Source organism: Gossypium arboreum, chromosome 5, assembly GCF_025698485.1.
Source record: "Gossypium arboreum isolate Shixiya-1 chromosome 5, ASM2569848v2, whole genome shotgun sequence".
Taxonomy (NCBI): domain Eukaryota; kingdom Viridiplantae; phylum Streptophyta; class Magnoliopsida; order Malvales; family Malvaceae; genus Gossypium; species Gossypium arboreum.
Genome location: NC_069074.1, coordinates 55,416,371 through 55,434,745, shown reverse-complemented (window position 1 = coordinate 55,434,745; position 18,375 = coordinate 55,416,371).

Here is an 18,375-nt window from a genome sequence, read left to right as displayed (position 1 = left end):
ACATTTGCCTAACACATTTCTAAATTTTCTCACATAAGTCCTATTTAATAATTTCGCATACAAATGACAAAATTTTAAGCATGAAACTTTCACACATGCCTTTTTCACATACAATAAACACAAAATTTAATGGTTAATTATTTTTACGACTCGGTTTTGTGATCCCGAAACCACTTTCCGACTAAGGTCAAATTAGGGCTGTCACAGTATGTGATACTATAAGTTAGCCAAAGTTGGTGGCTTGTATTGATAAAGTGTTTTGGCTATGTAAATTGGCTTATGTTGGCTAGTGATGTTTTAGGCCTTATAAGCCCATATATGGGACATATTACATGTGAAAAGAAAGGTTTTAAATAGATTGAAATTTTTCGACAGGGTTTTTGTGTGATTGACTGAGTTTAAGTCGGGTAACACCTCGAACCCTTTTCCAGTGAGGGATACGGGCGAGGGGTGTTACAGATAGGTAATCTCTCGAACAAGCATTTTGGTTAGGGTTCTTTTCAATTGATTGATAAGCGACTAACCGAAGTTCCTGACAGTGATAGGTTGGAGTTCTCGTGGGTTAGTCGCACACGTTCACTATCAGGTGTGTAAACACTGTTCAAAACGTAAATCAGTAGAAGCCAAAAATTGTGACTATTGTCGCTACACGGGCGTGCACTCGCTTGTGTGGAAACACAAATGCATAAACGTGGGCGTTTGATCATAGAGGCCACCATGAGCGATCTCATGGGCTTAGCCCGATTTGGGCAATATTGTGTCGAAATGCATCGTGTGGGCCCCATGGACTCGTGGGCCCTACATGGGTAAACCACACGAAAGTATGGAGAATATTGGGCAAGGCTGTGTAGTTCACATAGCTAGGGCCATTTCTAGGCTAAGTGGGCCACACGGACATGTGGGCCCACATTATGGGCACCATTTTCACTGCTTGGTTGTTAAGGCTGCACGGGTCGCCCGAGACGACTATGGACCTACTATTAGGGTAAGTATACCTAGACCCAAAATTGATAAATGACTGTTATGTCCTTATGAGGTAAAATGACTGTTATGCCCTTATATATGTATGATTGTAATCGAGCATGCCATTTTATATATATTGCATACATGTATGATGTTATGATATGTTGCATGGGGACGGGTTTATTATTGATTGGAGGAAGTGTACTGTACTGGCAGCAGACCACTGTTTAGTGCAGCAACTGGTGCTATTTTGGAGTGTAGAGATGTGTGGGTTGATTTTATCCCCACATAGAGTGTAGGGCTGGACAAAGTGGAGTGTGGAGCAGTGATGGTAGGATTTCTGTTTGCATTTTGTACTGTTACTGTCATTGTAATGGGGTAAGGCCCACATGATACTGATACTGTAATGGGTTAAGGCCCCAACTAAAATTGAACTGTTACTGAAACGGGCATAGGCCCAGACTGTAATTGCCTATTGTACGACTGGTTGTTTGTCTATTAAGGGATTACACACTGACTCTCATAAACTCACCCTTTCTTCTTTTCTGCGCAGGTAATCCATAGGCAGATCGGTGCTGCAAAGGATTCGAAGGTGGCCACACATCCGCTCATGCCTTTATACTAGATTTTTAATTTATAAGTAATTTAAATTTGGGAATTTTTATGTAATAAGGCTTCTTAAAATTTTTCACTTTTAATTTGGGATTTTATTTATTTTGAATTATATTTGTTAGTAGTAGGACGCGGATTTTCAAAATGATAAATGCTTTTCAAAACACCACGTTCACGTAACATACTTTAAAAGCTTTCGCAACAAAAAAATGTTTTAAAGTGTAACAACAATCTAATATGATTAACACTTTGTGTAAACGACTTGAGTTTTAACAGTGAACGAGATATTTTAAATTCTTGTTATGATCACAAAGAGGTTTTAAGGAACAAAATTACATACCATGCAAAGCAAGAAAAAATGATCGAAAGCCTGATATCCTTCAATGGTGCTTCAGTTCTAAAGATGAAAAAGAAATATGACAGATGATGGTGGCTTTCTTTTTTGTTTTATGTTTTATTACTTTTAAATTTTAATAAAAACGAAGCATTAGCCATCCAACATATATCAATTAAGGTCTAATTATAATATTGGTCCTCCCCCTTTCACTAATTAAACCATGTAATCAATAAAATTCAATAACAATTAAGTTTTACATCTTTTACAATTTAGTCATTGTTCCTAAATTAACTAGTCAAATAATAAAATTTTCGAACCAAACTTCAATATACCTGTATAGTAACTCCGTAAATATTTAATAAAAATATTTATGAGCTTGGTTTACAGAAATGAGGCATCGATACCTCATTCCCCGAAACCGCTTAACTTTTGGGACGAACCACTTGTCCTTAACTATTTATTCAATTAACAAAAATTTATCAAATCAAAATTCAATATAAACTATATTTAACATGTATAAAATAAATAATAATGTAACGCCTCCACGCCCGAGACCGTCGCCGGAGTCGAGTATGAGGTGTTTCTAAGCTTAGTTTAACATTTTTAGAACTTTGGATTATTTGTTTCTACATTCACAGCTTTTAAGCTACTTGCGTCACAGTCACAAGAAAAATCATATCTCGAGTTACAAAACTCAAAATTAAGATCCGTAAATTTTACCTGAATCTAGACTCATATACCTATCTACTAATTTTTTTCTAGAATTTTTGGTTGGGCCAATTAGTACAGTTTATTAGTTAAAGTTACCCCTGTTTCAGGACTCGACTGGTCTGACCTCTGTTTACTACTAACCACATTTCTCTCTGTACAAAATTCATATGACTATGAGATTTATTTATACTAAAACTAGGCTCAATAAGGATTCTGAGGATATAAAATATACCACCTAATTATATCTTTACAATTTATGGTGAATTTCTAAAGTAGGAACAGGGGATTCAGAAACTGCTATGACTCTGTTTCACTAAAATTCAAATATATTCTAACATATAATTCTTTTACTTGTTTCATTTATTTCATGTGAAACTAGACATAATAAGCTTCAATTTGATATGTATTTAATCACCAAATTCAATTTCTATGATTTTTAGTAAATTTTCAAACTCGCGTTAGTGTTGCTGTGGCATTATGTTTATGGTAAATTTCATCCTTTTTATGAGTTTTTATGCACTAAGTATCTTAATAGTTTTCCTTAACATCAAACATAATCTAAACTAACCATTTTCATAATTTATCATTATCAAGCATTTCCTCAACCATTTCACAACCATACCATAAGATCATTTACACAAAATAGGTATATTGCTATACATGCCATACTTAAATTTACAAGCCATTTACCAAAAGTCTTCGGATAGTGTGATCGAGCCTTCGACCTATCCCAACTCCCCGAAATGGCTTGTCCAAAACTACAATGAGTAAGAAGGAGGAGTAAGCATAAATGCTTAGTAAGTTCATATGCAAATAATAAGTAACATAACAAACAGTTATACCAATCAACATTAGCATACATCACTAAAACACATATCACATTTTTAATCATTCTTCATCATCTTATTACCTTATCGTGGTTGTATCAATACTCAACCCGAGGGTTAAATACATACCGTCCAAAATATCCATTTCATATCACTTACCAATACGTCTCTTTACATCTCGAATATTCCTCCATTTGAGTAGAACTTTACTCGTTGAACACATCGGAATATAATTCGGATACATGGATAACTTGCACATAAGTGCCATATATACAATCAAGCAATCATGTAACCCGCCCATAAGCGAACTCGGACTCAACTCAACGACCTCGGGCGTGCGCATCCATAAGTGAACTCGGACTCAACTCAACGAGTTCGGACATTCGCATCTATAAGTGAACTCGGACTCAACTCAACGAGTTCGGATGCTCAACCATCCTAGTGACATGTCACTTGTATCCTAATCTATTCCTAAGGTTCAAACGGGATTTTTCTCGAACACTTATCCTTGCCGTCTTCCGTAGAATGCCGAAATCAATACTCGGTAACAATTATATTTAACAAGTAGCTCACATAATTTACATATTATTTGAAATTAACCACAAAGCATACATTTCATAATGAAATTCAGCATAACACATAATTAATATCAATAACTTAAAAATAACAATTATGCTACATTATTTACACATGAACTTACCTTGGTACCAAAATACAAAGATTTTGCAATTTAGTCCATAATCTTTTCTTTTCCTCGATTGAGGTCGATTCCACGTCTTTCTTGATCTAAAATAACACATTTAGCTTATTTAATACTCACATTATCAAATTAATCCTTAACTCAAATTTTGGCAAAATTACAATTTTACCCCTAAACTTTTGCATAATTACATTTTTTCCCTAGGCTCGTGGATTAAACTTTATTCCTTATTCTTATGTTTTACAACATGCTGATCACTTTTCTCTTCTATGGCAACATCAAATTCTCACTCTAACATGTACTTGTGACTATTAGGTATTTTTACCGATTAAGCCCTTTACTCGCTTTTTGCTTAAAATCGAGTAGTACAAGTTGTCTAACATAATTTAAAACTTCATATTCTATCATAAAACATCAAAATACACAAATTTCACCTATGGGTATTTTTCCAAATATAAACCCTAGGTTAAATTATTGCTAACATAAGCTTTATCGAGTTACGGATCTCAAAACGTAAAAATCATTAAAAACGGGCTTGGAATCACTTACTATGGAGCTTGGAAGCTTGAAACAAACCCTAGCTATGGAGAACCCTTGAAATTTCGGCCTAATGAAGAAGATGGACAAAATTGGCTTTTAATTTTGTTTTTAATTCATTTTAATAACTAAATGACCAAAATACCCTTACTACTAAACTTTCCAAAATTCCTTCCATGTCCTAATTTTGTCCATGAACTTAAAATTGGTAAAATTTCTATTTAAGACCTCCTCATTAATATTCCAAAACAATTTCATACTAAAAACTTCTAGAATGCAAGTTTTGCAACTTATTCGATTTAGTCCCTACTTTCAATTTAAGCACTTTATGCATAGAATTTCATCACGAAATTTTCACACAATCATGCAATCATATCATAAACATCAAAATCATTGTAAAATAATTATTTCTATCTCGGATTTGTGGTCACGAAACCACTATTTCGATTAAGCCCTAATTCAGGATATTACAAATAATAATTATAAAATCATTGTCAGAATTGTGGTCTCAAAACACTATTTTCAACTCCACTGAAAACGGGTTGTTACAAATCTCCCCCTTTAGAAAATTTCGTCCTTGTAATTTCTTACCTGAAAATAGGTTTGGGTATTGTGATTTCATAGATTCTCTTGTTTCCCATATAACTTCCTCAACTCTATGTCGATTAAATAATACTTTAATCAACGATACCCGTTTATTCCGTAATTCTTTCACTTCCTGAGCTAAAATTCTAATCGGTTCTTTGTTATAGGTCAGATCAGGCTGTGACTCTATCTTATATGTAAACAACACATGTGATGGATCAAAATGACAGTGGCAAAACATTGGACATGAAAAACATTGTGGATTCTATCTAGTTTTAGAGGTAATGCCAAATGATAAGCCACCAGTTTGATTCTTTCCAGGATTTCATACAGTCCAATAAAACTCGGATTGAGTTTTCCTTTTCTGCCGAAACGCAACACTTTTCTCTAGGGCGAGACTTTCTAAAACACTTTTCTCACCAATGGAAAACTCAATATTTTTACGTTTTAGATCAGCATAAGATTTTTGACGATCGAATAAAACTTTCAAATTATTATGGATGATTCAAACTTTATCTTCAGTTTCCTAAATTAGATAACTCTAGCAAAATTTCTTTCATTTAGTTCAGATTAGTTAACGAACTTCTACATTTACATCTGTATAAAGCCTCGTATGGAGCCATTTTTATGCTTGATTGATAGCTATTATTCTAAGAAAATTCAGCTAACGTCAAATATTTTTCCCAATTACCTTCAAACTCAATTACACAATACAGTAACATATCTTCCCAAATCTGTATTACTAGTTCAGACAGGCCATCCGTTTGCGGGTGAAAGGCGGTACTGAAATTCAATCTAGAGCCCAAAGCCTTGTGCAATTTACCCCAAAATCTAGAGGTAAATCTCGAATCACAATCAGATATGATCGATAATGGTATGCCGTGCAATCTCACAACTTTTGAAACATATAATTCAACTAATTTCTCAAGTACGTAATCAATTTGTATAGGTCTAAAGTGAGCTGATTTTATTAATTTGTCCACTATAATTCAAATCAAATCTTTTCTTTTCAAAGTCAACGACAACCCTGAAACAAAATCTATAGTAACACGCTCCCATTTCCACTTAGGAATCATCATAGGTTGTAACAAAACTGATGGAACCTAATGTTTGACTTTTACCTGCTGGCATATCAAGCATCTAAATACAAACTCTGATATTTCACATTTCATTCTCGTCCATTAATAACATTGTTTTAGATTGTTATACATTTTGGTACTTCCAGGATGAATTGAGTAAACACTATTATGAGCTTCATTTAATAATTCTCGTTTCAACCTTGAATCATTCAACACACATAATTGATCTTGGAAATACAGGCAATCGTTGTTTCTGATATAGAAATCAGTCGTCTGACCATTTTTCACTAGATCCTGCTTTGTCATTAATCCTGAATCATTTTTTTGAAGTTCTTGAATTTTTGATAAGAACACCGGCTTCACTTTCAACTTGGCCAGAATTGAACCATCACTTTCTATTGTCAAACTTGCCTTCATAGCTTTCAAAGCAAATAAAGATTTACGACTCAAAGTATCGCTACAATATTAGCTTTGTTAGGATGATAGTCAATCACTAAATCACAATTTTTAACAATTCAAGCCATCTATATTGTCACAAGTTCAAATCTTTTTTAATCATCAGATATTTTAGACTTTATGATCAGTGAAAACGTGAAAATTTTCACCATACAAATAATGATGCTAGATCTTTAAAGAAAAAACAATCGCGACCAAATCTAAATCATGTGTTGAATAGTTTCGCTTGTGAGGCTTCAACTATTGCAAGGCATAAGCAGTTACTTTCCTTCTCTACATCAGAATGCTACCCAAACCACAAAGAGATGCATCACTATAAATGGTAAACTCTTTTCTGGTCTCAGGTTGAGTTAAAATTGGAGCTTCAGTTAACATATTCTTCAATTAATCAAGCTTTTTTGACATTTTTCAAACCAAACAAAGCTAACATCTTTTTGCAACAACTTAGTCATTAGAGATGCTATGATCAAAAAGTTTTTAAAAAATCATCGATAATACCCAGCTTAGCCTAGAAAGCTACGTACCTCAAAAATAGTCCTTGGAACTTTCCAAACAATAATTACTGATATTTTATTTGGATCAACTTGGATGACGTCAGCGGAGATTACGTGACCAAGAAATTTGACTTCCCAAAGCCATATTCACATTTACTAAATTTTTCATATAGTTATTTTTTGCACAAAATCTGCAATACAACTCTCAAATGCTTGGCATGATCTGACTTATTCAACGAGTAAATTAAGATATCATTTATAAGCACCACAGCAAAACAATCTAAATATGACTAGAATACCCGATTCATCAAACTTATGAATGCAAGCGCATTTGTTAACAACATTACTAAAAACTCATATTGGTAGTAACGAGTTCTAAATGAATTTTTTAGTACATCAGACTCTTTAACTTGCAATTGGTAGATTAATCTTCAAAAACATTATAGCTCCTTTTAACTGATCAAATATGTAATAACCCATTTTTCTTAAATCTTGAAATCCCTGTTAAAACTAGTTTTGTATGTCTGTGGCGTGAAAGTATGTCTGGTTTTGGAGTTGTGTGCTTTGGGGGTGTCCAGGAAGTCATGGGTTTGAGCCTTGGCTTGAGCAAAATTTTGCTTTAATTGAATGAACATTTGTCTTTAGCCAGTAGACTTTTAAAATTATGTGAGTGTTGCATAACATAAGGCGTCTGCTAGTTTAATGGCTAATGGCGTGTTACAGAAGCTGAGGTTCGAGTCTTGTGGCATGCAAGGGTGTCTTATTTTTGCAAACGACCGAATGGGTGGTTGTGTAGCAGTGGGACTCTATTGCAGAGACGGTTAGGGTATTTGAGTGGAGTGGGGGAGCTTGTAGCTGAAAGTTAGGAGGAAAAGGTGGATTGGGATTATGATCGGTTGGGGATGTTGTGGAGAGGTTTTAGGAGTAAATCAAGTGGAAGTGTTGAGTGGGGGAGTGTTGGTACCATATAGGGACTCTGAAAACTCAAAGGGAATCAGTTTGGGGTGTATTGAGGCTTCTTGATTTTTATTTCGGTTGCTAGCTGGGTTTATGGCTTTTTGCATTTTTGGTTTTGGGGAGGCTGTTTATTGTTAGGGTTTTGGTAGCCGACTTCTAGGGTGACCATACGAGTATCTTTTCTTTTGGCATTCTTTCGAGTTGCATTCTCCTAGACCTTCCTCTGCAATTGCCGAACCTCTTTTCATTCTTCCTCCCTCATTTGACTTGTTCGGCCGAATCTCTTTTTGATCTTCTCTCAGTTCTTCTTCCTTTCTTCAACTGTGGCTGTAACACCCCTCGCCCGTATCCAATGTTGGGATAGGGTTTGAGACGTTAACGGACCTAAACATTCACAACAACACATAACACATTACCAACCATGCATGGCAAACAAGCATATGCACATCACCAATATCAAACATAACATAAATAGCAAGATTTATAAGTCAGAATCATTAGCTCACTAAAGACCAATATATTTGACCAAATTATAATAGCACATGTTATAAAACTAGGTCCCTATACATGCCACTCATTTGATAATTCTAGCATATGTGCTTATACTGTCAAGGTGTTGGCTTGATAGTGCGATGCTACCTCCAACGATCTCCAACCCTAAGCTAACCTGACAACACTAAAAGAAATGGAAAGGAGGGGGTAAGCTTTACGCTTAGTAAGCTCACATGAAATAATAATAAGCAATTTACTAACATGCTTTCCATAGTAAAACTAACCCAATTGTACATTTACACATGTTCTGGTTAAGCTTCTTTCTTGAGTCACAGTCACTAAATCATTTATATCTGGAGTTAAGGAACTCCAAATTAAGATCCGTAAATTTTTCCAGAAACTAAACTCATATATCTTTCCACCATAAAATTTTCAGAATATTTGGTCCAACCAATAAGTACAGTTTATTATTCAAAGTCTCCCCTATTTTGCTGTTTGACAGCTTCGACCTTTCTTCACTAAAATTTATTTTTCTCATAGTACGAGACTCAGATAATGTTCGCATTTGTTTATATTAAAATTCGACTAATCAAATATTCTAAGAATATAAATTATAACCCATAATTATTTTTCTACAATTTTTAAAAATTTTTCCAAGTCAGAACAGGGGATCTTGAATTATTCTGACATTGTCTCACAAAAATTAGAATATCACATAATATACAACTCTTTTGCTCCCCCTATTTCCTTTATATGAAAATAGACTCATTCCATAATTTATTTGAAATTTAATTCAACTTACACAATTTTTGGTGAATTTTCAAAGTCACATAACTGTTACTATCCAACATTGTTTTACTACTAAAATTCACTCTTACATAATTTTACTTAATCCATTTTGTCTTATCAAAGTTCACTCAAATATCGAGCATATTGCTCAAAATTTTCTTAAGCATATACCTGCACTTATTCATCATATAATCATGTTCACATGTATTTTTACTTAATCGATTTTCCCGTTGAACTCTTCGGAATAATAACTGATACTCAGTTTCCTGCACATATTTTCATGTTTGTAGCTTGCACTTAGTACTACACAACTCACAATAGATCATTCGTATCATTTCTATTCTGAAGGCTCAACCGGAAAATTCCTCACTTTCCAACATGTTACAATTTATTCATAGTCCTTTTTCAATTTGCAATTTACAACAAATAATCATTCTATAGGCAGCTACGTTTCATATGATAACAAAAAATAATAAAATAAAAAGAATCGATAAATTATTTATGTACAAACTTACCTCGGATCCAGAAATGGCAATTTACCATTCTAGTCCATAACCTTATATTTTCCCGATTTAAGCCTAAATCTCAATTTCCTTGATCTATAATATCACATTTAGCCTACTAATTAGTCACACTATTCATATGGGTCTAAAAATCATTTTTTTACAAATTTTCATTTTGACCCCTAAACTTTTGCATATTTGCACTTTTGCCCCAAGGTTCGAAAATTAAAATTCTTCCTATTTTCTTAAGTTTTATGACATGATGATCATTTTTCCCTTCTATGGTAACATCAAATTCTCACTCTAACATATACGAACATTAGGTATTTTTACCAATTATACAGTTTTACTCGTTTTTACGTAAAATCGCTTAGCAAAAGTTGTTTAACACAATTTCAAGCTTCATATTCTACCATTACACATCAAAATACATGCATATCATTCATGGGTAAATTTTTAAACATAAATCCTAGCTCAAAATAATGGTAGAAATGAGCAGATCATGTTACCGAGATTTCAAAAATACATAGAACATTAAAAACGGAGCTCGGAATCACTTACTATTAAGCTTGGAAGCTTGGCCAAACCCTAACCATGGCTGCTCTTGGTACATTCTGCTGTAGCAAGAAGAAAGGGACACATTTGGGGTTTAAAATTTGTCTTTTAATTCATTTTACCCATAAATGACCAAAATGCCCTTTTTACTATTCTTTCAAATTTTATCCAACCAAGGACATTTTTGTCCAAAAATTTATACAATGGTTTAATTATCATTTAAGGACCTCCCATTTAAAATTTCATTACAATTAGACACCTCTAACATATAAAACTCAACTTTTGTATTTTTTACAATTTAGTCCTTTTTACTAAATTGAGTGCTCAAACGTCGAAATTTTTGAACAAAATTTTCATGAAATCATTCTATGAAATCTTAGACCATACAAATATAATAAAAATGAAATTTTCCTCATCGAATTTGTGGTCCCAAAACCACTGTTCCGACTAAGCCCAAAATCAGGATGTTATAGTGGCTCCTTGTGGTGCTTTGGCTGAATATCCTATGTCTCTTTCCCACTCTACTCATTTGATTTTCTCATTATTAGCCTTTTGGAAACCGAAACTCTCTCTTTGGAATAAGGTAACTGAGTTTTGTTTTGGAATCAGGATGTTGCACTATTGCCATCTTTGTTTCGTGGCTATTCTTTTCCATCTTAATGATTGTTTTCTAACTCTATGGTTCTTCCGATTGTTGCTAGGAGTTTGATCTTGATAGTCAAGGGGTTAGGCTGATTATCCTCTCTCAACAAGTAATCTTTTTGCTCGAGGTAAGTGTTTTAAGTTCTAAGTATATGTAAGACGGGATTATAGATTCTTATGAATCATTTAATTGTTTGCGTGTGAAGGTTAAAGCATTGGAGAGAATGGTGGGGTTGGACCAAGAGAGGTTTTGCGATTTCTCGTTTGGTAAGTAATGATAGATCGATTAAGGTATTATTCATACCATGGTTTTGGATTAACCATGAAAATTGACTGATAGTGGGATTGTTGTTAACCATAGGTGCTTGGATCTCGGAAGTGTTCAGCTACAATCTTGTTACAGGTGTGTGTGTGCACATCACTACCATTAGATGTGAAATCAACAAAAGTCGAAAAGCGGGAAGGTTCATCGTCGACTCCATATGAGCGTGCGACCGCCCGTGTGGCAGGCCGAGTGGTAAAATAAGGCCGTGTTGTCGACAAGATGGCCATGAACGATTTCGTGAGCGAAACGATATTGGGCCAATTTGGGCCTACTGGGCCGTGCAGGCCCAATGGGCTTGTGGGTCCTACACGGAGAGAATTGCACCAAGTGTGGTAAATTGTTGGTTAGGTTGTGTAAACTATACGGCTAAAGCCAATTCTAGGCTTTATGGGCCATACAAGAGTATGGGCCCATCTGGGCCAGTAATAAGGGCTATAGGCCCATTATCACTTATTGACTGTTAAAGTTAAAGTTGCAGGGTCACCTCAGACGACTGTGGACCTACTATTGGGTCGGTAAGTATACTTAGACCCCATAATCATAAAATGACCATTATACCCCTGTGAGGTAAATTGACTGAAATACCCCTGTATTATGTATGTCTATTTTTTAGCATGATATTTCTGCATACACGTATGTTATTATGTTGCATTACATGGGGTGGGATATATGATTTTGGAGGAAGTGTACTAAAAGGCTATAAGCCTATTACTGGCAGCTCTGCTGGAAATACTGTTTTAGTACCGAATTCGGTACGATTTGGCATGTAGGGTTGGGTGGGTCGATTTAATCCCCACATGGTGTGTAGGGCTGGTACGGAGTTGGTGTGTAGCGGATGGATTGGGTAGGACTCTTTGTTTGCATACTGTTCTGAAATGGGCTAAGGCCTAGACTGTCACTATTACTGAAATGGGCTAAGGCCCAGACTACTACTGTTACTGAAAAAAGGGCTAAGACTCCTAACTGAAACTGATAGGGCTTAGGCCCGGGTTGCGCTTACTATGATTGTTTACTTTTATGGGATTTCACACACTGAGTTTTCGTAAACTCACCCATCTGTTATCTGTGCAGGAAATTCCCAGGCTTTGACGGATCGAGGCGACGTAGGACTTAATGGTGGCCACTCAATGTATTTATTTCTTTATATACTATAATTAAGGTTTTATTTTGGGTTTTTAATATGTAATAAGGCCGCTCTAATTTTTATTTAATTTGGGGTTTTATTTACTTAACTTTTTACCTACTAGTAGTAGGTTTCGGGCTTTAAAATTAAAAAGTTATAAACCAATGATTTACTACAAATACCACGTTTATGCAACATAAAACGAGAGCTTTCTGAAACAACTATTGTTTAAAGAATTTCAATGACAACCTAGTAAAATTTTCTAAAATAATCTGAGTTTTCCTTATGAAAGGTCATTCTAAGCTTTAATCAACCCAAAAGAACTTTTAAAGAAGAATGGTTTCACATAAAATTTGTGTTTTGGGAAAAACACTTCAATGTGACATCACAGATTAGGCTGTAACGTCTAGGCCGGGTTTGGGGTGTTATATTTAGTGGTATCAGAGTCAGGTTGCAAAACTCAGCTGTGGATTTAGGTTTTTCAAAAACAGGGAAATTTTGGCAAGAAAATTGGTTCAAATGGTTTAAAATGATTGTTTGGTCTCCATGCCGATCCGATAAGTCTTCTGATGGTTAATACTGAAATAACAATATAGAAATGTTATTATTGAAATTACTTAGGTAGTAAAATTGTATTGAAACTCTTTAGTTAGCGTAAATTATGAATCGTAGTAAGACTGCAAATTGCGAAAACGAACTCTGAAATAATACTGTTTATAAAACATCTGTAATAATCACTGGAATAATAACTGACTGGCATAAAACTTTTAATACAGATAAAAGCACGAGTGGATAATGAGCACCAGAGGTACTCGTGGTAGAGGCCGTGGTAGAGGCCGTGGTGGTGCTCGGGCTGGGTCTTCGTCTTCCAGACACCAGCCTAATGAGGAAGCTAGAGAGGCACTAGCTTCACCTATGGATAAGACAGGGTCTCAAAATCGAGCAGCTAAGGACGACGCACTGTCCCAAGAAATGTTGAGGATTCTAGAAAGGGTCGCTGGGCCTGGTACTGGTAATGTGGGCCGTGGGTCGGTTATGGAATGACTCAGGACTAATAGGGCAGAGATATTCAAGGGTGTTGCTGGAGTTGCCCCTAATGTGGCTGAGTATTGGATTGAGGCCACAGAAAGTGTAACAACCCGATTTAGGGCCAAAATGAAATAGTGGTTTTGAAACCACGAATCCGAGGTTGAAAAAATAAAATTATTTTAATTAAGTTTTAGTGTTTATATTATGATTGCATAATTGTGTGAAAATTTCATTGCGCAATTTTATCGATTGGGTGTTTAATTTGATGTTTAGGACTAAATTGAAATAGGTGAAAAATGTGTGTGTTCTAGTTCATAAAGTACTTGATTGAAATGGGGGTTTTAAGTAGAGGTCTTTAAATTGAAATTAGACCATTATACTTTATATGGACAAAAATTTAGACATGGATGGAATTTTTAGAAAGTTTAGTAGTAAGGGCATTTTGGTCATTTGCATATTAAATGAAATAAAATGGGAAAAATAACACAAAAATGTGTTCATCTTCATTTAGCTTGGCCGAAACTTGCATGTTCTCCATAGCTAGGGTTTGTTTCAAGCTTTCAAGCTCAATAGTAAGTGCATTCAAGCCCTATTTTTAATGTTCTTTACATTTTTGAAATCCTCGTAGCTCGGTTTACCTATTTCTACCGTTATTTCGAGTTAGGGTTTATGTTTAAAAATTTACCCATGAATGATATGCATGTATTTTGATGTTTTTATGGTAGAATATGAATGTTTGAGGTTAGGAGAATGATCTTTTCTAAGCGATTTAGCTTAAAACGAGCAAAAGCAGATAATCAAGAAAATACCTAATGCTCATAAGTGCATGTTAGAGTGAGAATTTGATGTTGTCATAGAAGAGAAAAATGTTCAGCATGTCATAAAACATAAGAATAAGGGCTGAAATTAAATTTTCGAGCCTAGGGGCAAAATCATAATTTTGTAAAAGTTAAGAGGCAAAAATGTAATTTTTCCATAATGTGATTTTTGGATTGAAATAAATAGTATGAGTGTTAAATGAGCTAAATGTGTTGTTATAGATCAAGAAAGGCGTGGAATCGACCTCGAACAGGGGAAGGAAAAGGTTTTGGACTAAATTGCAAAATTTCCATATTTTGCACCGAGGTAAGTTTGTATGTAAATAGTACATTAACTTCATTTACATTTATATATTTAAGCCTATTTTATATATTTTAGTTGATTTTGAATCATAAATTGACTATTGGAAGAATGGAAATAAGTAATAGCGAGAGAAATCCTGGTTGAACTTTCGGAAAGATTGAATAATATAGATGAAACGTAGCTAGGTCACATGTATGGTGCTGAGTGCACATCATGTGTACAAGAGAGCTACGAGATACTATGTAGTAGCTAGGTCCCATGTGTTATACGGGATGTATCCCATGTAGACAAGAGAGCTACGAGAGAGGATAAATGTAGCTAGGTCGCATGTGTGATTCCAAGTGAAGGACACCATGTAGACAAGAGAGCTACGAGATAAATTGGCTAGGTCACATGGGTGGTACTTAGTGTTCACCATGTGTACAAAAGAGCCGAATTATATGAAATATGATGGTGGGGTTGTGTGTTGAAACCATCAAGTATCGAGGATTGATCCGAATTGTTCAACGGGATGGTTTTATGGTGACATTGTAATCATGGACCTATACTTGTGATGTATGAAATGTGGTGAAAATGAATTGTGATATGCATGTTAAAATGAGGTTAATACAAAGAAAGTGTGAAAGAATGAATTAGCAATAATACTGTTTTGGACAGTCGCAGTGACGTGAATTTGAAAAATCGCCAAAAAGAGTAGGAATTTAATTAAAGGCTGAATGAGATATGAAATTAAATCTTAATGAGTCTATTCCATGTAAAAGAAACATAGCAAGTAAAGGAACTCTATATTTTGAGATATTTATATTTGTGTGTGACTCGCTTAGAATGACTATGTGATCCCCTATTATAACTTTGGAAAATCATTAAAAATTGTACAAAACAAATTAAGAAATATAGTTTATATGTCTAGATTCCTTATTGAGTCTAGTTTTAAATGAAACAAATTTCATGGCTATTTGAATTTTTTATTGGGATAAATTCAATTCGTAGTGAACAAAGGTCAGATCAGTTAAGATGTATAACAGGGGAAATTTTAACTAATAAACTGTACTAATTGGCCAAACCAAAAGTTCTAGAAAAAATTTAGTAAGAAGTAATATGAGTCTAGTTTCAGGAAAATTTTACGGATTTGAATTTAGAGTTTTTTAACTCGAGGTATAATTTATTTAGTGAATATGACGCAGGAGAGACAGCTTGACCAAAGTGGAGTAAATAGTGAAATTAAAAGTAGATACACTTGAGTTATTGTGTAAACATATTAAATTCTTTATATATTATTTATATACTTGCTTACTAAGCTATAAGCTTACTTTCTTTTCTCTCTTTTGTCTTATAGTGTCGTCCAGCTTGCACAGGAGTCAAGGATCGTTGAAGATCTGCCTATACTATCAATACTTTTGGGTATTTGAACTGAATATTTTGAATTATGGCATGTATAGTAGACTTAGTTATTTTGTTACGTGTCATAATTGCCTAGGTTTAAAATATTAATTATAGTATCTGACCGACTATTTTGTACGAAGCCTTTGAAATTGGCTAGTATTGTTAAAGGCATATGTTATAATGATTTATGATCTAATTGCACGCCATATTTTTATCTTGGTTTTATTTAATAGTATGTACTATGATTTGTTAATACCTCGTACCCTGTTCCGGTGACGGATACGGGTAAGGGGTGTTACAGAAAGAATCATGGAAGTCCTTGACTGCACCCCTAATTAGAAGTTAAAAGGTGTATTATCTTTACTGAGGGATGAAGCTTACCAATGGTGGCTTACCATCTAGTAGGGCACTCAAGCCGACCGTCTGACCTGGGAGTTTTTCAAGACTTCTTTCCAGGATATGTATGTGGGTGCCAGCTATGTGGATGCTCGTAGGAGGGAATTTTTGTACTTAACTCAGGGAGATAGGACAGTGGCTGAGTATAAGGCTGAATTTTTACGATTGAGCCGTTATACACGTGGGATAGTGGCAACAGAATACGAGCGGTGTGTTTGATATGAGGACGGCCTCAGGGATGGTTTAAGAGTTTTGATAGCTCCTCAGAGGGAGCGAGATTTTGCAGCACTAGTTGATAAGGCAAAAATCACTAAGGATGTGACGTGCACTGAGCGCCAGAACAGGCAGAAAGGAAGAGGTAAGAGGGGTGCTGAACCCTCAAATTCTTTTTAGAGGTTTAAGAAAAAGCCTAGAGTTGATGGACCAATCGGAGTTAGGGCCCCTACTACTGCTACTACTGGACCGTAATTCTGTGCTGATTGTGGGAAACGCCATCAGGGTGAGTGTTGGAGAAATTTGGGTGCATGTCTAAGGTGTGGATCATTATAGCATTGGGTTAAGAATTGTTCACAGAGCCCGATCAGATGCAAGCTACTGGTATGGGCACAGGTCAGCCACAGAGAGGTGTTCAGTAGCCACCGAGTGGCCGTGGTCAGGCCAGGGGTGGTAATGGTTTGGGCTTGGTCAAGGGGCACCGGGCAGAGGTGCTGGTCATATTGAGGAGAGGCGGTCGGTATTGGTTTATGCTGCACGTCGTTGAGAGGACGGGGATGCTCCAAATGTCATAACAGGTACGATCTTTATCTATAAAGTACCTTATACTGCATTAATAGATATAGGATCTACCCATTCTTATGTTGCTTGCACTGTTACTAAGAAATTGGGGTTTTTGGTTGAGAATACTACGAGTGGAATTATTTTTCTAAGTCCACTAGGGCAGTCTGTTCGGGTAAATAAGTTGTTTAGAGATGTTCCATTGGAAATTCAAGGAGTTGTCTTTTTGGCCAATCTTATGGAGCTACCTTTCGGAGAATTCGACTTAATATTGGGCATGGATTGGCTAGTTAAACATCAGGTAAGCTTGGATTGTACAGCTAAATGGGTTGTACTGAGAACTGAGATCGATGAGGAGGTAGTGGTAATTGGGGAACGACGAAACTATTTGAGTAATGTAATTTCTGCGCTAAGGGCCAAAAAATTGGTTCGTAAGGGTTACGAGGTGTTTTTGGCTTACGCCAATGTTTCAGAGGTTGGGGACTCTTCAGTAAAGGATATTAGAACAGTCAAGGATTTTTCAGACATCTTTCCTAAAGAGCTACTGGGGTTATCTCCTAACCGTGAAGTTGAGTTTGGGATAGAGCTCCTGCCTGGTACAGCTCCGATGTCCATTGCCCCTTATAGAATGGCACCAAAAGAGCTTGTGGAGTTTAAGGCCCAGATTCAAGATTTACTGGATAGTGGGTTCATTCGATCGAGTGTGTCTCTGTGGGGAGCACTAGTGTTGTTTGTAAAAAAGAAGGATGGATCCATGCGTATGTGCATCGACTACAGACAATTGAATATGCTGACCATTAAGAATAAATACCCTCTGCCAAGGATTGATGATCTGTTTGATCAACTGCGAGGAGTGTCAGTTTTCTCTAAAATAGATCTCCGGTTGGGGTATCATCAACTAAGAGTTAAAGAGGCTGATGTGAACAAGACAGCATTTAGAACTCGTTATGGTCATTACGAGTTTCTATAATGTCGTTTGGACTA